Consider the following 17,445-nt stretch of genomic DNA (forward strand, 5'->3'; position numbering starts at 1 on the left):
GTACAAGAGGAAGAAGGGACTTAGGTGTCATTGGTCTGCTTACGCTCTTACCCAAAGTTTCTGAACTTGACAGTGACTTCTGATGAATGCGCTGCAGGTGACATATAAGGGAGGATGTTCCTAGGTGGTTAATGTCCTTACCCCTACTTATTACGGATTGACAAAGGCAACACACAGCTTGACACCTGTTGTCGGGATTTGTGGAGAAATAATTCCATACTGAAGAGGTGGCTTTTTTGGTATTTTGCCCAGGCATGACAATGGGCTTATTCCTCCCACGGACAACAACTGTCTTCCCCGGTGCCTGATTTAAACAAACCACATCACCATCAGAATCCTCCTCGTCAATTTGAATATCAGAAACTGGACTGTGGGTGCTCCTTCCAGCACTTGCAGAGGGCGTGCAAATGGTGGAAGGAGCCATGTCTTTCAGTCCAGTGTTGGGAAGGTCAGGCATCATAACCGCGGACACACTTGGACTTTCCTTGGGGATTTGTGATACCATCTTAGAACGCACAGTTCTTTGCTGTGCTTTTGCCAGCTTAACTCTTATAATTTTTCTAGCTGGAGGATGAGGGTTCTTTAGTCATGTGAAGCTGAACCACTAGTCATGAACATAGGCCATGGCCTTAGCCGTTGCTTGCCACTCCGTGTCGTAAATTGCATATTGGAAATTTTACGTTTCTCCTCAGACCATTTAAATTAATTTTTTTGGGTCATTTTACTGAACTTTGGCTTTTTGGATTTTACATGCCCTCAACTATCACATTGGGCATCGGCCATGGCAGACGACGCTGATGGCATTTCATTGTCTATGTCATGACTAGTGGCAGCAGCTTCAGCACTAGGAGGAAGTGGTTCTTGAGCTTTCCCTATTTTATCCTCCAAATTTCTGTTCTCCATTATTTTTCTGGAGTTATATAACAATATGCAGTACAGGAGAGCGTACCCCTATACCACACAGGGCAAACCCTGTAAAAATTATTTGGATTAAATATTAGGAACCGCTTTATTTGAAGTAAATAATATACAGCACAGGACAGCACCACTGGACTTATACAGCAGTACCATTGGACTTATATGGCAGTACCACTGTACTTATATGGCAGTATCACTGGACTGGACTTATACGGCAGTACCACTGGACTTTTACGGCAGTACCACTGGACTTATACAGCAGTACCACTGGACTGGACTTATACAACAGTACCACTGGACTTATACGGCAGTACCACTGGACTTATACGGCAGTATCACAGGACTTATACGGCAGTACAACTGGACTTATATGGCACTACCATTGGACTTATACGGCAGTACCACTGGACTTATACGGCAGTATCACAGAACTTATACGGCAGTACCACTGGACTGGACTTATACGGCAGTACCACTGGACGTATACGGCAGTACCACTGGACTGGACTTATATGGCAGTACCCTTGGACTTATACGGCAGCAGCACTGGACATATGGCAGCACAAGACACCACCACTGGACTTCTGGCAGCTCAGGACACCACCACTGGACTGATGCAGCACAACACAGCACCACTGCACTGGACTTATACATCAGCAGCACAGGACACCACCACTGGACTTATGGCAGCCCAGGACAACACCACTGGACTAATGCAGCACAACACAGCACAACTGCACTGGATTTATACAGCAGTACTGGACTTATGGCAGCACAGGACACCACCACTGTAATTGGACTGATGCAGCACAAGACACCACCACTGGACTGATGCAGCACAAGACAGCACTGGAATAAGAGCAGGTCGCCACACCACTTTCCCGCACAGACAGACACTGAGGAGACACATCCTCTCGCTACACTCTCCAGGACTGGAGTGAAAATGGTGGTGACGCAAAGCTCCTTATATGGATTCCAAAACCCGAGAGAATCCGACAGCGGATTGATGACGTTTTGCCTCGTTCTGGTTTCCGAGTCTGGCGGGAAATCCCGAGCCAGGCTCAGGACGTGAAGTTCGGGAGGGATTGGTTCACAGAGAACCGAACCCGCTCATCTCTACAATATAAGCACATTTACACAAGTAATAAGCGCTGTTCAAATGGTGCTTAGTGACATTGCATGCCTAGTTTTCTACATATTTATAAATTTTTACTATGGATGAGCCGCGGGTACGGTTCCTGAGTAATCGTACCAACCCCCCCCCCCCCCCCCCCGAACTTTGCGTTCTGAGCCAGGATATGAGTCCAGCTTGGGACTTCCCGCCTTACTCGGATCCCAAAACGAGGCCGAACATCCTCTTCCTGCTATTGGATTCTCGCGGGTTTTGGATTCTATATAAGTCCTGTGCATCGGCGCCATCTTCACTCTGGCTGTGGAGAGTGTACTGGACGGACGTGTCCGTCTACAGTACTGTGTCTGGCGTGGCGTGTGGCAGGTGCTCTGTCTGCTGTAACTGAAATGGGTGCTTCTGTATCGGAAAGGGGTGCTCTGTCTGCTGTAAATGAAAGAGGTGCTCTCTCTGTCTGCTGTATCTGAAAGGGTGCCCTGTCTGCTGTATCTGAAAAGGGTGCTCTCTCTGTCTGCTGTATCTGAAAAAGAGGTGTTCTCTCTGTCTTCTGTATCTGAAAAAGGGGTTCTCTCTCTTGTCTCCCCTGTCAAAAAAAGGGATGCTCTATCTGAAAAGGGGAGCTTTCTCTGTCTGCTGTATCTGAAAAGGGATGCTCTCTGTCTGCTGTATCTGAAAAGGGATGCTCTCTGTCTGCTGTATCTGAAAAGGGGTGCTCCCTCTGTCTGCTGTATCTGAAAAGGGGTGCACTCTGTCTGCTGTATCTGAAAAAGGGGAGCTCTCTCTATCTGCTGTATCTGAAAAGGGGAGCTTTCTCTTTCTGCTGTATCTGAAAAAGAGGTGCCCTCTCTGTCTGCTGTATCTAAAAAGGGGTGCTCTCTCCGCCTGCTGTATCTGAAAGGGGTGATCTGTCCATCCGTCCATGGGCTCTGCACCAGTGTAAAATTAAAATAATAAAAGCTAAAAACAAAAAGCCTAAAATTGTAATTATATAATATATATATATATATATATATATATATATATATATAGTCCCATGAGCATCCACACAAATCCGTAATTCAGAAGCCAACCAGATGGTACTCAACTCCAAGGAATGGTGGGTTCCAATACACAGTCATTTATGAAAGAGGGCACTCACCATTTTTTTTTAAAAGGTCAAAGGTTATTTATTACCACATCATGAAGTCAGTCAACGTTTCGATCACATCCCAGTGATCTTTGTCAAGACATCAGCAGAATACTGTAGACAGCAGGACACCAAAAGCAGCATGTCCAGCCAGCTCACTTAGTGTGATATTTATACCCCCATCTATTAGAGAGCATCAGACACACCCACATCCACTTCCTGTGTTGTAACAAACACACCAAACTACGAATACTGCTTGCTCAAATAGCTAGACACACATAGCAATGCAATAGGCACAGGATGGTAGCTGTATTAACCATAGAAAGTGAAGACAATAAGTCACAAGCAGCGCAAAACAAACCAAATTACATAAAACACCAAACAGAAAGTATCCGTGCGTTCCAGCACCTGGAACGCACGCGGAAGGCGGAAGTGACCCGACTAAAGACGGACGTGACATCACGTCATCATGGGAACCCGCGACTACCACTATACAATCAAGGAATAGCTTAACAAACATGACTCATGCGTTCCAATACTTGGAACGCACACAAGGCGGAAATGACACACCATAGACAGGACGTGACATTACGTCGTCATGGTGACCGGCCGAAATAGAAAACGGACGGGCGGAACAGGCACCCGTTTATGTAAAATATAAACATATAGATTCGGCACGGCGCTCCACTGGAAGTAAACATGAAAGAATAATAGTACAAGAGGTTAATCACGGGCTTCACTGGACTGTAATGGGCATGTCTGATGTCTCTAATTTAGGCAACATACATAACAATATAACATGAGACCATGTAAAACATAACTTTTACTATTAACATTAAAAACCTATCAATAGTCATCCGAAGCGCATCATGGACAGCCGGCATAAACCGTCACCATAAATATGGTGTAAATCATGCCAGGCTGCTGATGGGCACGCAAGATGTAGATATCAGGTACACAAAAACGAAAAATAAAACATAATAAATAGAAGACTCTGCTGCAGGTGCACCAAAAATAACACTAAAGGCTTATACAAAGACTTATAGGAATTATTTTGCCACATTTTGAGCCACATAGAGGACACATCAGTGTCAAGATAAGAAAATGCCATATGGGTTAGCTTCGTTGAGACCATGCGGGGTAATAGTCCCAAGTTCAAAAATCCATCTGAATTCACGTTGTTTTAGCTTGAGTTCTCTATCACCACCGCGAATTGACGGCGGAATCTGATCAATCAACATGCACTTGAGACTCGATATCAAGTGTTTTTGTTGTAGCCAGTGCCTCGCCACTGGCTTATCTGTTTTATTTGTCTCTAGTGCCTGACGGATGGAGTAACGGTGGTTAGCCATCCGTTCACGGAAACAGCGAGTCGTAAGGCCAACATAATAGAGCCCGCATGGGCAGATGATGATATATATGACAAACTCAGACAAGCATGATAACTTGTGCTTTATTGGTATCCGCTTCCCACTATGTGGGTATGCAAATGAGGATCCGCTAGTCATTGATCGATAGGTCGTACAATCAGGACATCGGAAACAACCTGTTTTTTTTGTTTTCAACCACATTGAGCTGGTCTTCTGTGGTAATAAGGCAGGTCGCATCAGTAACTGGCGAAGATTTGGTCCTCTCCGGTATGAGTGCATAGGAGGTTTTTGTTTTATCCCTTCCAATTTAGCATCAGTTGCAACTATGGACCAATGTTTTCTAATAGCTTTCTCAGCAACCCGTGCATTGGTGTCAAACGTGGATGTAAAGATCAGTCGACTAGAATCGAAGGAAGAGACCGGCTTTTGTGTCGAATCTCTGAATCTGCCCTTTGCTTACTTGAGGCATCTAGAGATGACCTTAGGTGAGTACCCTCGTGCCAGAAATCTGTCAGACATATCGTGTAGTTGTTGCTCAGCAGATACTGAAGAAGAGTTGTTGCGTAATACACGTAAAAATTGAGAAATCGGCATACTTTCTTTGAGATTCTCAGGGTGATGGCTGGTGGCAAACAGCAATGTATTGCGATCAGTCTGTTTACGATATAACGTGGAACCCAAACGGTTCTGTTTACGGAAAATTGTGACATCTAGAAAATTCATAGATTCATAATCAGTAGGTTAGAGGGTCAGATAGTTGTCGGCGTATCTCAGCATCATACATGGCCCAGTCCTGCACGACTACGGCCCCGCCTTTATCTGCTGGGCGGATGACAATTTGGTCATTTTCCATAAGGGACTGTAATGCTATCCTTTGGAATTTACTCAAATTGTCATATTGGTGTTCCACACTAGATGCCTCAAGAAAGCAAAGGGCAGATTCAGAGATTCGACACAAAAGCCGGTCTCTTCCTTCGATTCTAGTCGACTGATCTTTACATCCACGTTTGACACCAATGCACGGGTTGCTGAGAAAGCTATTAGAAAACATTGGTCCATAGTTGCAACTGATGCTAAATTGGAAGGGATAAGCCAAAAACCTCCTATGCACTCATACCGGAGAGGACCAAATCTTCGCCAGTTACTGATGCGACCTGCCTTATTACCACAGAAGACCAGCTCAATGTGGTTGAAAAAAAAAAAAACAGGTTGTTTCCGATGTCCTGATTGTACGACCTGTCGATCAATGACTAGCGGATCCTCATTTGCACACCCACATAGTGGGAAGCGGATATCAATAAAGCACAAGTTATCATGCTTGTCTGAGTTTGTCATATATATCATCATCTGCCCATGCGGGCTCTATTATGTTGGCCTTACGACTTGCTGTTTCCGTGAACGGATGGCTAACCACCGTTACTCCATCCGTCAGGCACTAGAGACAAATAAAACAGATAAGCCAGTGGCGAGGCACTGGCTACAACAAAAACACTCAATATCGAGTCTCAAGTGCATGTTGATTGATCAGATTCCGCCGTCAATTCGCGGTGGTGATAGAGAACTCAAGCTAAAACAACGTGAATTCAGATGGATTTTTGAACTTGGGACTATTACCCCGCATGGTCTCAACGAAGCTAACCCATATGGCATTTTCTTATCTTGACACTGATGTGTCCTCTATGTGGCTCAAAATGTGGCAAAATAATTCCTATAAGTCTTTGTATAAGCCTTTAGTGTTATTTTTGGTGCACCTGCAGCAGAGTCTTCTATTTATTTTGTTTTATTTTTTGTTTTTGTGTACCTGATATCTACATCTTGCGTGCCCATCAGCAGCCTGGCATGATTTACACCATATTTATGGTGACGGTTTATGCCGGCTGTCCATGATGCGCTTCGGATGACTATTGATAGGTTTTTAATGTTAATAGTAAAAGTTATGTTTTACATGGTCTCATGTTATATTGTTATGTATGTTGCCTAAATTAGAGACATCAGACATGCCCATTACAGTCCAGTGAAGCCCGTGATTAACCTCTTGTACTATTATTCTTTCATGTTTACTTCCAGTGGAGCGCCATGCCGAATCTATATGTTTATATTTTACATAAACGGTTGCCTGTTCCGCCCGTCCGTTTTCTATTTCGGCCGGTCACCATGACGACGTGATGTCACGTCCTGTCTATGGTGTGTCATTTCCGCCTTGTGTGCGTTCCAAGTATTGGAACGCATGAGTCATGTTTATTAAGCTATTCCTTGCTTGTATAGTGGTAGTCGCGGGTTCCCATGACGACGTGATGTCACGTCCGTCTTTAGTCGAGTCACTTCCGCCTTCCGCGTGCGTTCCAGGTGCTGGAACGCACAGATACTTCCTGTTTGGCGGTTTATGTAATTTGGTCTGTTTTGCGCTGCTTGTGACTTATTTTCTTAACTTTCTATGGTTAATACAGCTACCATCCTGTGCCTATTGCATTGCTATGTGTGTCTAGCTATTTGAGCAAGCAGTATTCGTAGTTTGGTGTGTGTTACAACACAGGAAGTGGATGTGGGCGTGTCTGATGCTCTCTAATAGATGGGGGTATAAATATCACACTAAGTGAGCTGGCTGGACATGCTGCTTTTGGTGTCCTGCTGTCTACAGTATTCTGCTGATGTCTTGACAAAGATCACTGGGATGTGATCGAAACGTTGACTGACTTCATGATGTGGTAATAAATAACCTTTGACCTTTTAAAAAAAATTGGTGAGTGCCCTCTTTCATAAATGACTATATATATATATATATATATATATATATATATATAATTTTTATTTTTTTTATTTTTTTGTGCTGTACCCCAGTGTATTATATTAAATTTTGTATTTCATTTTCATGAGTACTGTGACACTGCCGGTCAGACTGCAGTATATTATTTCCTGCTCATAAACATATTGTGTGAAACTGTCGGTGCAATCAACCGCAGTGTGTAATTATTATATACATTTCTGACTAATTTGTGTGACACTGTAACCACCGCTGTGTGATATAAAAAATTCTTCTACATATTTTTGACTCATTTGTGCGACACTGTAACCGCAGTGTGTGATACAAAAAATAATATACATATTTTGATTTAAATTAAAATTTTGTGCTGTGTCATCCCAGTATACATCCAGGCATGCTCCGTCCATTTCAGGGTGCTGTGTCCGTAGCTCATATTCTTATGTTATAATAACTTATTGCCCTTTTTCTAAAAAAATTCTTATCACCACATTGTGATTAATTCAAATTAACAATAATAATTATAATTTAGCTAAATTTAAATTAAATTAATATAAATAAACTCTCCACACTTGTTCTGCAGGATAGCTATCCAATCTGAATCATATCATTTAAATTATAGATTATTGCAGTCATTATAGATCTGTGTGAAACCAGATACATTTGTTGCTATACAGTTAAAACTAAAATAAATGTTTAAGGAAGTAAGTGTAAAGACACAAACGCAGTCTGGCTTGGTTGTAAAGGTTTATACAGAAAAAACTGGGTGTTGTGTTAAGTGAGCGATTATAGCTAATATTGCTCACATTTATAGAACTTGTGAGATTTGTTTTACTGCAGACGCATGGTTTTGTACACGTGTCTCGGACAAAGTACAGGACTGCGCATGCAGCGTAAGAGACACGCACGGTCGCATGTTTACGCAAAGTGCGTAAGAATGCGGGCACTGAGTACAAATTATACAATAGTGTCGTTTAGTTCAATGGTGGGATAGTAGACATTTAATACAATAGCACATAACTATCAGATTTCAAAAGCAGGTTACTAAATTTAGTTTAAAAACTGTATTGCCTCCGGGGTAAAGCTGCCTATCTGAATGAATTCAAATTTTCTGTACAGAAAAACCAAAGTGTATTTGAGTGAGCGAACATAGGAGTGAGTGGATATTCGAACCCAGGGAATTCGGGATCCCGTCGTGAGGTACATCAAGTAAGTGGAGGCTTGGTGGCATGAGGCGGCTGACTCACGTTAGTATAAGGTTTAATACGCAAATCATGAGGTGATTTGCAGGAGCGTGATAGTGCATAGTATTGCGAAGTATTAAAGTAAAAAAGGTTTTTGTATTACGCTCTGGGCTGAGGGTCGCAGTTTGTACATCGACCCGTGGTCGTACGGCAGATAGGTAACATGTACCTATACGCTGTGCGATTGGACCACGCGTTTGTGGGTGCGATATATACAGCGCAACTTGATACCCCTTTTACGAGCTTTTGCGTAGAACCACGGTATCAGTAGTGCTGTGTAGAGCATACGCAAGCGTGATTTGTGTATAAGTGTATAGGGAGTTTTCGCTGGTCTCTCTCAGGAAAATCTCCAGCGGTGTATATTCACTGGAAAAGGTAAGTCACTCCTAACACTTCCAGTGAATAGAAACCAATTAGGGACCTCACTGGGTATGCGGTGGTCACTATTGGAGTGAGTCATGGTACTCAGCGGAGGAGTGGGTTAAAGCGCTCTAAGAACTTTCACCGTCTATTCGTATTGTGCATTGGGGATTGCGTAAAAAGGGAAAAAGTCCGCGATGGGATCCAATTGCACAAGTGGTGGACGTTTTGTAGCCAGGGTTCAGGTTGAAGAGCCGCGGCCCAAGGGGTCAGCGAGGTTTGTTATGTGTGGAAAATATGGTTCACACACTGAAGACTTTTTGTCTGAATGGGTACGTATGACTGACAAAGATATGGTACCATTCCCTAGGGTGGGCAGCTTTGAACCAGAGGTACTGCAGAACTTAAGGATAAGAATATGTCTGATAAAATCCCGAAAACAAAGGGTCAGACATACAAATTGTTTAAACCTGTGGCAGCAAGAGGGGTTGGTGAGTTTGATCCTAAGGTATTGCAGGTGGTATGTTTAACCAAAGTCATATAAGACAAAAATGGAAATATAAGAACTGTTTGAACTTGTAGCAACAATAAACAAGTAGGAAGAAAAAAAAGAGAATGCAAGTACACCGCCATATGTAGATGTGGAAGCAGTTATGGCCAGCATACAAACTATAGAAAATAATAAAAATATGAAAAATATGACTGTAACCTATATATGTACTAATGAATGTTGAAGTTTTATTTAGGAGGAGAAGGTGACCTGATTGTTTTCAGCCATTTCTCATGCACCCAGAGGAGTATCCAACCGGTAAAAGAAGAGCAGTAGCCTGTGGGGGAAGTGGCTGAGACCAGTGGAACAGGTAAGTATGGTATCATTTGTGTACATATATAGTAAAACCCCAAAATAAAAAAAAATCAAGAAAGTAACGTCAGAAATGGAGAAAAAACCTGTCCGCACATTAGTATTTGCCAGTAGGAAAGTGGACAGAGACAAGGTAACCCCCGGGTATTTCTTTCAGTTACCATATAAGAAGTATTCATTCCTAGTAATGCCCCTAGTAAAGATGAGCTTGGAAATGTTTGTTGGACCATGTACAGACCCTTAATATGGGATGAGAAGGATTGAATGAAATACTTCGCATGACCTAGAAGCTTGTTAAAAAAAAAATTTTTTGTCTCTTGCAGTAATAGAAAACTCTCCATCTGGATAAGACCACTGGTAAACACTAATACGGCAAATGGGAGGTGGCTGTCTCTGTGCAAATGGACGGGCTCAATAAGGCATTGAGTGTCAGGGTGCAGACTTCTTTGCAAAATTGGAAAGGGGTCACAGTAGCTAATCTTAGATAGTGTGCTATTGAACATCACAAGAATAGTGCTAGGCGCAGAGAACAACAGGTGGAGAGGTTGACGACGGTAAGTATACTGGCACATACAGGAAAGACCCATCAGTCCAAACCCCAGATCCCTAATGGTCAATAATAAGTTACACTTGTAGGAAGGAAGGGCATTTTGCCAGAGATTGTAGGAGTAGTAGGACACATAGTCAATATAGATCCCCTAGACAGAAAACACAAGCCACATTATTAAACACATAAACGGGACCAAGGGACATATAGTAAGGAATCATAAGCCATATAGAAAACACAGATTCGGCTAATGGGAAGAACAAAATAAATGCAACATTACCCTTTGACAAAACTTGAAGACTAATGTCGCATTCTGCTGTTCTAGATGCATGTCCATCACAGGTAGAGGAAATTATCTCACAGAAACCGGGTTCCCTATGAACTTAGGATGAACAGTACACTGGATTGATGGCTGGGATAGTCCCAGTAGAGATAAGACACACAGATTTTTTTTTTAGGGGTATAGACCAAGTAGAGAATCACTTCCCCGTAGTGCCCAATCCAGTTGTCAAATTTTTATAAAATCTTCTTCACCTCTACAAACTCATCTGTCACCAACCTCTATTCTGTTTCTCTACAGTTTCCTCTTCATCTTTTGCGTTCACACAGGGTGGTACAATACATGGACCCAAGTACAGTTCAAACTCCACATGCCTAGGTCCTTCAGAGTTCTGCCCGAACCCAGTATATCTCAACAGCATGATGACACCAGTATTACTGCAGTGTGCCTTGTCATGCACAAAGGGTGGAGAATGGGAATACTGGTGAAGGGAAATTTTGTATAGACACTGATATGCCTGTTGGTGAATGGCAAACCTGACATTTTCTTTTTCATTTTCTTCTTCTTTCTCTCCTCTAGAGATATTTCTTTTTTCTTTTTCTTTTTTTGAGTTATGCTCATGGTACTCTACATTCCAAACACACAATAGATAAATTAAGATACAAAAAAATTGTGTTCCCTACAGGAAAAGGCAGTCTGGAGGACAAAGCGGTATGGCCAGGAGTCCTCAGGACTGTAGGCAGGTGGACACGGTAAGCCAGTAGCCCCCAGAGCATACCTTCCAAGTCTAGCTGAGGTGGCACACGGTCTGACTCATCTAGGCAAAGAGGGTAGGTGCAGGCTGATGAGAGCCTACTGGTGTGCGCCAGGATTCTATTCTCATGCAGGTAAGAGAGCAATGACCTGTTTTGCTTGCTTGAGGAAGAATATTGGTAAAGCAATACCAACAGAGCCATCCCATATCCCTCCTGCAGACGGATCTTTTCAGGAAATACAAATCGACTTCGTACAGTTAACACCCTTTAGGAATTATTGTTATGTATTGGTGTGCACTGATGTTTTCTCAAACTGGGTAGAGGCATTTCCTGCCGCCACGGATGCTGCTGTGTTTACCGCAAAGGAAAATTGCACAGAAATTTATGTGTAGATAATGGTACCCCTAGAAGTAGGAGCAAAGCTTGAAATTGTACTATTGTGATCATAGATACTGCCACTAGTATTATGTAGCTTCGGAACCACTCCCAGATCTTCACTCAACGAATCACCCTCTTCGAAATTTGTTTTTGTTTTGGTATTTGTGGGGGGTTTTTTGGGTTGTTTTTGGAAGACAACCTCATGTCATGATTGATCCGCACAATGATCAGAAATACACCAATGAGGTGACAGTACAGTACCTTATTGAGATGAGCCAGCATTTGAGAACTTGACAAAAGAACTTGAAACTGTTGATTGCTGGTATGCCAAATACTAACTGTCTTGATTGTGAACCAAGAGACTGTGTGATTGTTCTTACACTCAGGTTGCCTAATAGGCAGGTGGGAAGGACCATACCAAGTTTTGTTGACAGCACTAAAGGTCGCCGAAAGAGAGACTTGGGTCCACTCGTCCCACTGCAAGAAGGTCGCTGACCCGGAGAGAACTCGTGACAAAGTAGTTTATTGCTCACATTCATCGAGTTTGTGTAGTTTGGTAACTGTGTGTTCGAAGTGAACTGTGTGTTCCAAGTGAACTGTGTGTTCAAAGAGCAAGGTGGAGAGCAAAGTGAACTGTGTGTTCAAAGAGCAAGGCAAAGAGAACCTCGTATCACTAGAGACTCTGTTCCGTGAAGACTGAGAGGCGGCACTGTTGAACACTACCTGAGCGTACTAAAGGATTGCAGAAAGACCAGTCATTGTAATTGATTTGTTATGAACAAGAGTTGTTTTGTTCTATTTCTCTTTTCTCTCTTTCCCGCTGACAAACATTTTCTTTAAGGATATTCTATTTTTGCGAGGTTTTTTTTTTTATGAGGAGTCGAGTGTGGGACTGGAACTGGTTCTGGAGGGAGGAGTGATTTCCTTATAGGATTCCAGGATTAGCCTATCAGTTTGTTAAAGTCAGCTAAAAATCAAAGTTCTAGTAGTTATGGAGTTCAGAGGTAATCAGGAACAATCAGACAATGGCTATTCACACATTGCAGATAAATAGCTCATTAATATATGTGGAAGAAAGGTTTATGAGTGGCTCTCCCCGAACTCCGAAGGTTTATGTTATTTAGGAAGGACACTACTTATAACCCTTGTTCAATGATTAAACAGACCTAGCATACGTTCCAGAAATGGAAACACAGAAAATGATAGGAATATGTAGATCATGAAAATTTTATATGTCACTGTCACGATTTGTTTGTGTCTTCTTCATCTACCCAGCAGAACCTCAATCGAATCCAAACATCAGTGTACAAAGACGTAGGTACATGTATGTGTGAAATGTTCGTCGCAAATCAGACATTATAGGCCAAAACACTGTCCCAGCATACTCTATAGGTTTAATGTTGTCCCACACCCAACCAGTGGTCCCGTGACCGCCGAGTGCATATAGAGGATGTCTCGTCCTCCTCCCTGTCTTCCCCAAATATAGTCAAGTGTCTGATTTGCGAAATGCATACATACTTGTGTCTAGGTCACCGATTATTGTATGAAATATTTTTTCTTATGTTAATAATTGATGGCAGTTATTGTTTGCTGCCAAAGGGTGGACTGTCGAAGTCAAAAAATATTACATAAAAAGAACATACCTACTACACACATATAAGTCGCTATACTTGCAAATACGCACAGCGAGCACAGCAATATATGGTAACACACGCATTTACACGGACATGCCACAGAGATGGATTCGACACTTATTTCATGCAGTACATAATTGTGGTGGTATCAAGCACCAGACATCGTGATGATTTAAAATTATATATAATGAAGTAATGTCATGTATGTGTATTATTTGAACGAAACAAGATAGACCGGTCATATTTACTATTAAAGCAACCAAATTGATGTGTAGATTCATTTGATGCTTGTTGTGAAGTTGTGGGACATTGCAGCGGATAATTATGATTAAATGTATGTAAGCTTAAATCACTTTTATTAGAACAATAGATATTCCAAACAGGTAGTGGACAGGAAACTCAGGCCAGCCCTTCGGATGTCTTCAAGGCTGAACCTGATTAGCATATACAAAGGGACTCATCATGAATCCCTCCCCCAAAAACTAGATAACACTTCCTGATCACACAGGAGGGCAGTTCCTGTTTTGGTCTCAGAGGAAGATGGAGTCCCAGCATTACTTTACAGAGATAGAGAGAGATATAAGATACATTGAGGGAATGGTATTGTATGCTGGCATGTAACTGTATGTAACTGTATGTTTTAACTGCTTACTATGTGAGTGTAACCATTTAACTATAGGTATACTGTACTTTGTAATATATTGAATCCATATCCTTTTAATAACAAATATATACATCAATGAGCTTTGGAACTCAGATAATGTGTGAGTGTATTGTTTTCTCTTATGGGATGCAGTGTTTTGCTATGTATAGTGCACATTCATGACACATGGTAATAAGATGTGCAGGCGTTTACAATATATATTAGAGCGGGCATTTTAAATATTTGTGAGGAAACAATTTGGCATTCACAACATTTGTATAGCGAACTTTATGCATGTCAAATATATCTTTGTGGGAATGAAGAATTTGATCTAAAATAATACATTGAAAACATGATTACAGCACCTAAAATATTGTTTTTTTTAATTCTTTTTGCCTTAATCATCTTTTTGTGTACTGAAATCTTGAGCCTTGCCTAATGCGTCGTTTTTTTAAATACATTCTTTTTTATAATATTTTGTGCTGTGTCCGTCCTCCCAGTTTATACATCCAAGGGCTGCTGCTGCTGCTGCTCTGTCCGTCTAGGGGTGTTCTGTCCATCCATCCAAGGGCTTTGGCCCAGTATTACAAAGAAATAAAATATTTTGTGTTGTACCCCAGTATACTCTACATCCAGGGGCTGCTGCTTCACCTTCCAGTGGCAAGGGCTGTTCTGTGTTCTGTCCATCCGTCTATCTCCGATCTGCCCCAGTGTTTTAAAAAATGTTAAGTATTTTTATTGATAATATAAAAATATATATATAATGTTTTTTGTGCTGTACCCCAGTATACTGTACATCCAGTTTCCCGGATGCATTGAAAACTCTTTCTGAGTACTTACTGGAGGTTGGGCAACTTAAGTATAGCAAAGCCAGTTTTTGCAAAGTCCTCCAAATTAGCTCCCCCCCCCCCCCCCCCCCCCCCTGCCAGTATTGGAACCAACTGTCTGACATGTCTATTGGGAATGCTACTGTATGACTAAAATAATCTTCAACCAATTTTTTGAATGGTGACCGTATCGTATACAGTCACAGTAGGCATGTCAGTAATAATTGTAAGCGGTTCAGTCAGTCTGGATCAGATGCCAACAGTTTTTGCTGAATGATCTGCATCACTGCCACTGGGTCTCTCAAGGGGGGTACACAAGGAGAGATCAGTGCTAAAATCAGTGGTCTCAAACCTTAATTGGGGTGTGAGCTACTTTTGGAAAATAAAACCTCTGAAGGAGCTACCCCTCCCCAATGCGCGTGCGTTCCTGCGAAAATGGGTGTGGCCTCACAAACGTGGGTGTGTCCTCACAACTACAAGTAGTACCAGATATACAAATAATGCCTCCCAGCAGTGCCAGATACACAAATAATGCCCCCCAGCAGTGCCAGATACAATGCCCCCAGCAGTGCTAGATACAATTACCCCGCAGTGCCATTTAAAATGCCCCCGTAGCGCCAGATAAAATCCCCCCCCCCCCCCCGCAGTGTCCGATACAGTGCCCCACGTGGTGCTAACCCTTGCTGGCTTCTTCTACTACCTCCGGTGCTGCTCCTCCTGTATGAGGGACGGAAGGGGAGGACTCTTCCATTGTGGCTTCTGTCCTATGGAATCAGGGGTGGTATTCAGTATGCTGGCTGTTGGGATCCCTGCGCTCAGTATACCAGCACCGGAATCCCAACACCCAGCATACTGACAACTATCCTCCCTCTTGGGGGTCCACGACCCCCCTGGAGGGAGAATAAATAGAGTGGCGAGCGTAGCACACCACCATGCACACAGCATGACGAGCGCAGTGAGCCCGCAAGGGGCACATTTGCACTCGCCCAGCTGTCGGTATGCCGGCGGTCGGGATCCCAGCCCTGGCATGCTGGCCGCTGAGATCCCGGTCGCCGGCATACTATACTACACCCGGAATCAGAGCTGGAATAAGGCTTTTTGGGGACCCAGGACAACTAAATTATGGAGGCCCACTCCAATAAAATTGTTCCCCCGCAAGATAGCCAGTACAGTACCCGTCTCCCCCTATGTCCAAAAGTACTGACCTCCTGATAGCATGCTTCTGCACTGTATGAACAAACAGCAGGGATGCAATGTGTCACGTGATGCTGAGGGGACTAGCAAGTAGGAAACCACTCTGCTCTGTATGCAGTCTCTGCCTGCAGAAGGCAGAGCTGCGGCAGCTGCAGCCTCTGGGCCCGATTCTGGTCAAGGACAATACGTATTTGGAATTCCCTGCCTGAGAGAGTAGTAATGGCGTACTCGGTCACTACTTTTAAGAATGGGATAGATAAATTCCTAATGGATAAGGATATACAGGGATATGGTGGGTAAATCATGCACTATAGTAATAGAACAAAATATAAAAAAACCAACAACAACAACGAGTACTTGACATAACCGTCGTCTGTCCACTTCCAGGCAGTCAGAATGTACAATCTACACAGGTGACTATGTTCAATCCCAGTCCAGTCCTCAGCTACAACTTTTCCACTTATCTAGCACAGTCTGGTCCAGTTCTCAGCTACCACTGTTTCAATAATCTAGCGGAGTCTGGTCCAGTCCTCAGCTACCACTGTCTGGTCCAGCCTTCAGCTATTGCTGCTCCAGTTATCTGGTTTAGTTCAGACCTGTCATCAGCTATTCGCTATTCAAATTATCTGATGCCAGCTGGTTCAGCCACTAGCTATACACTACCAAGTTAGCTGATCCCAGTTCATTCCAAGCCGGGCCAGCTACATTAAGCTACATAAGCTCATGTAACTTCAGTGCCACTTGCTTTTGAGACTCTCTTGTTCCTTTACAGTTCCCTGTCTTATTCTCTACACATACAAAGGAACTTCATTAAGCCACATAGTTTCCATCACACTGACAAAAACCCTGGCCCTGGCATTCCAAGCTCAAACATTTCCATTGGCATGACAATGCCTATTTTCTGATTGGCTGAGAACGGTGCGAAGTTTACAGTTGCTAAACTTGGTACGCACTATACAATACTGTATATTGGCCAATCTTGCAATCTGCAATGGATCGTAATGACCATTGTATAGTCTGTACAACCAATTCCACCCAATTCCCACTTTGATGAATTGTGTGGTCACATCAGATGGGATGATGTAACATACAATACTGTAACAATATATCCTGCCGTCGTATGGCAGATTGTGCAGTGTGTATCCATTTTAAGACTAATCTTACTGAATTATGCCCCAAGTTTGACTATTTCCATCACGCTCTTTATAAATAATTTACAAAGTGGTTTAACAAAAGACTGATTTTCAGTAGTCTTGCTGCATTGTCTGTTGTTTTAAAGACAATACACGTGTCTTTAAATCCTGCCAAAAATAAATAAAAATTCAGCAGGTTGTACAACCGTGGTTTAATAAAATAAACCCTTAAGAGTTTTAATTGATATATTAATCTGAAGGGGTTGGGTATGGCAGAGCCGGCCCTA

Source organism: Pseudophryne corroboree, chromosome 9 (assembly GCF_028390025.1).
Source record: "Pseudophryne corroboree isolate aPseCor3 chromosome 9, aPseCor3.hap2, whole genome shotgun sequence".
Lineage (NCBI taxonomy): Eukaryota > Metazoa > Chordata > Amphibia > Anura > Myobatrachidae > Pseudophryne > Pseudophryne corroboree.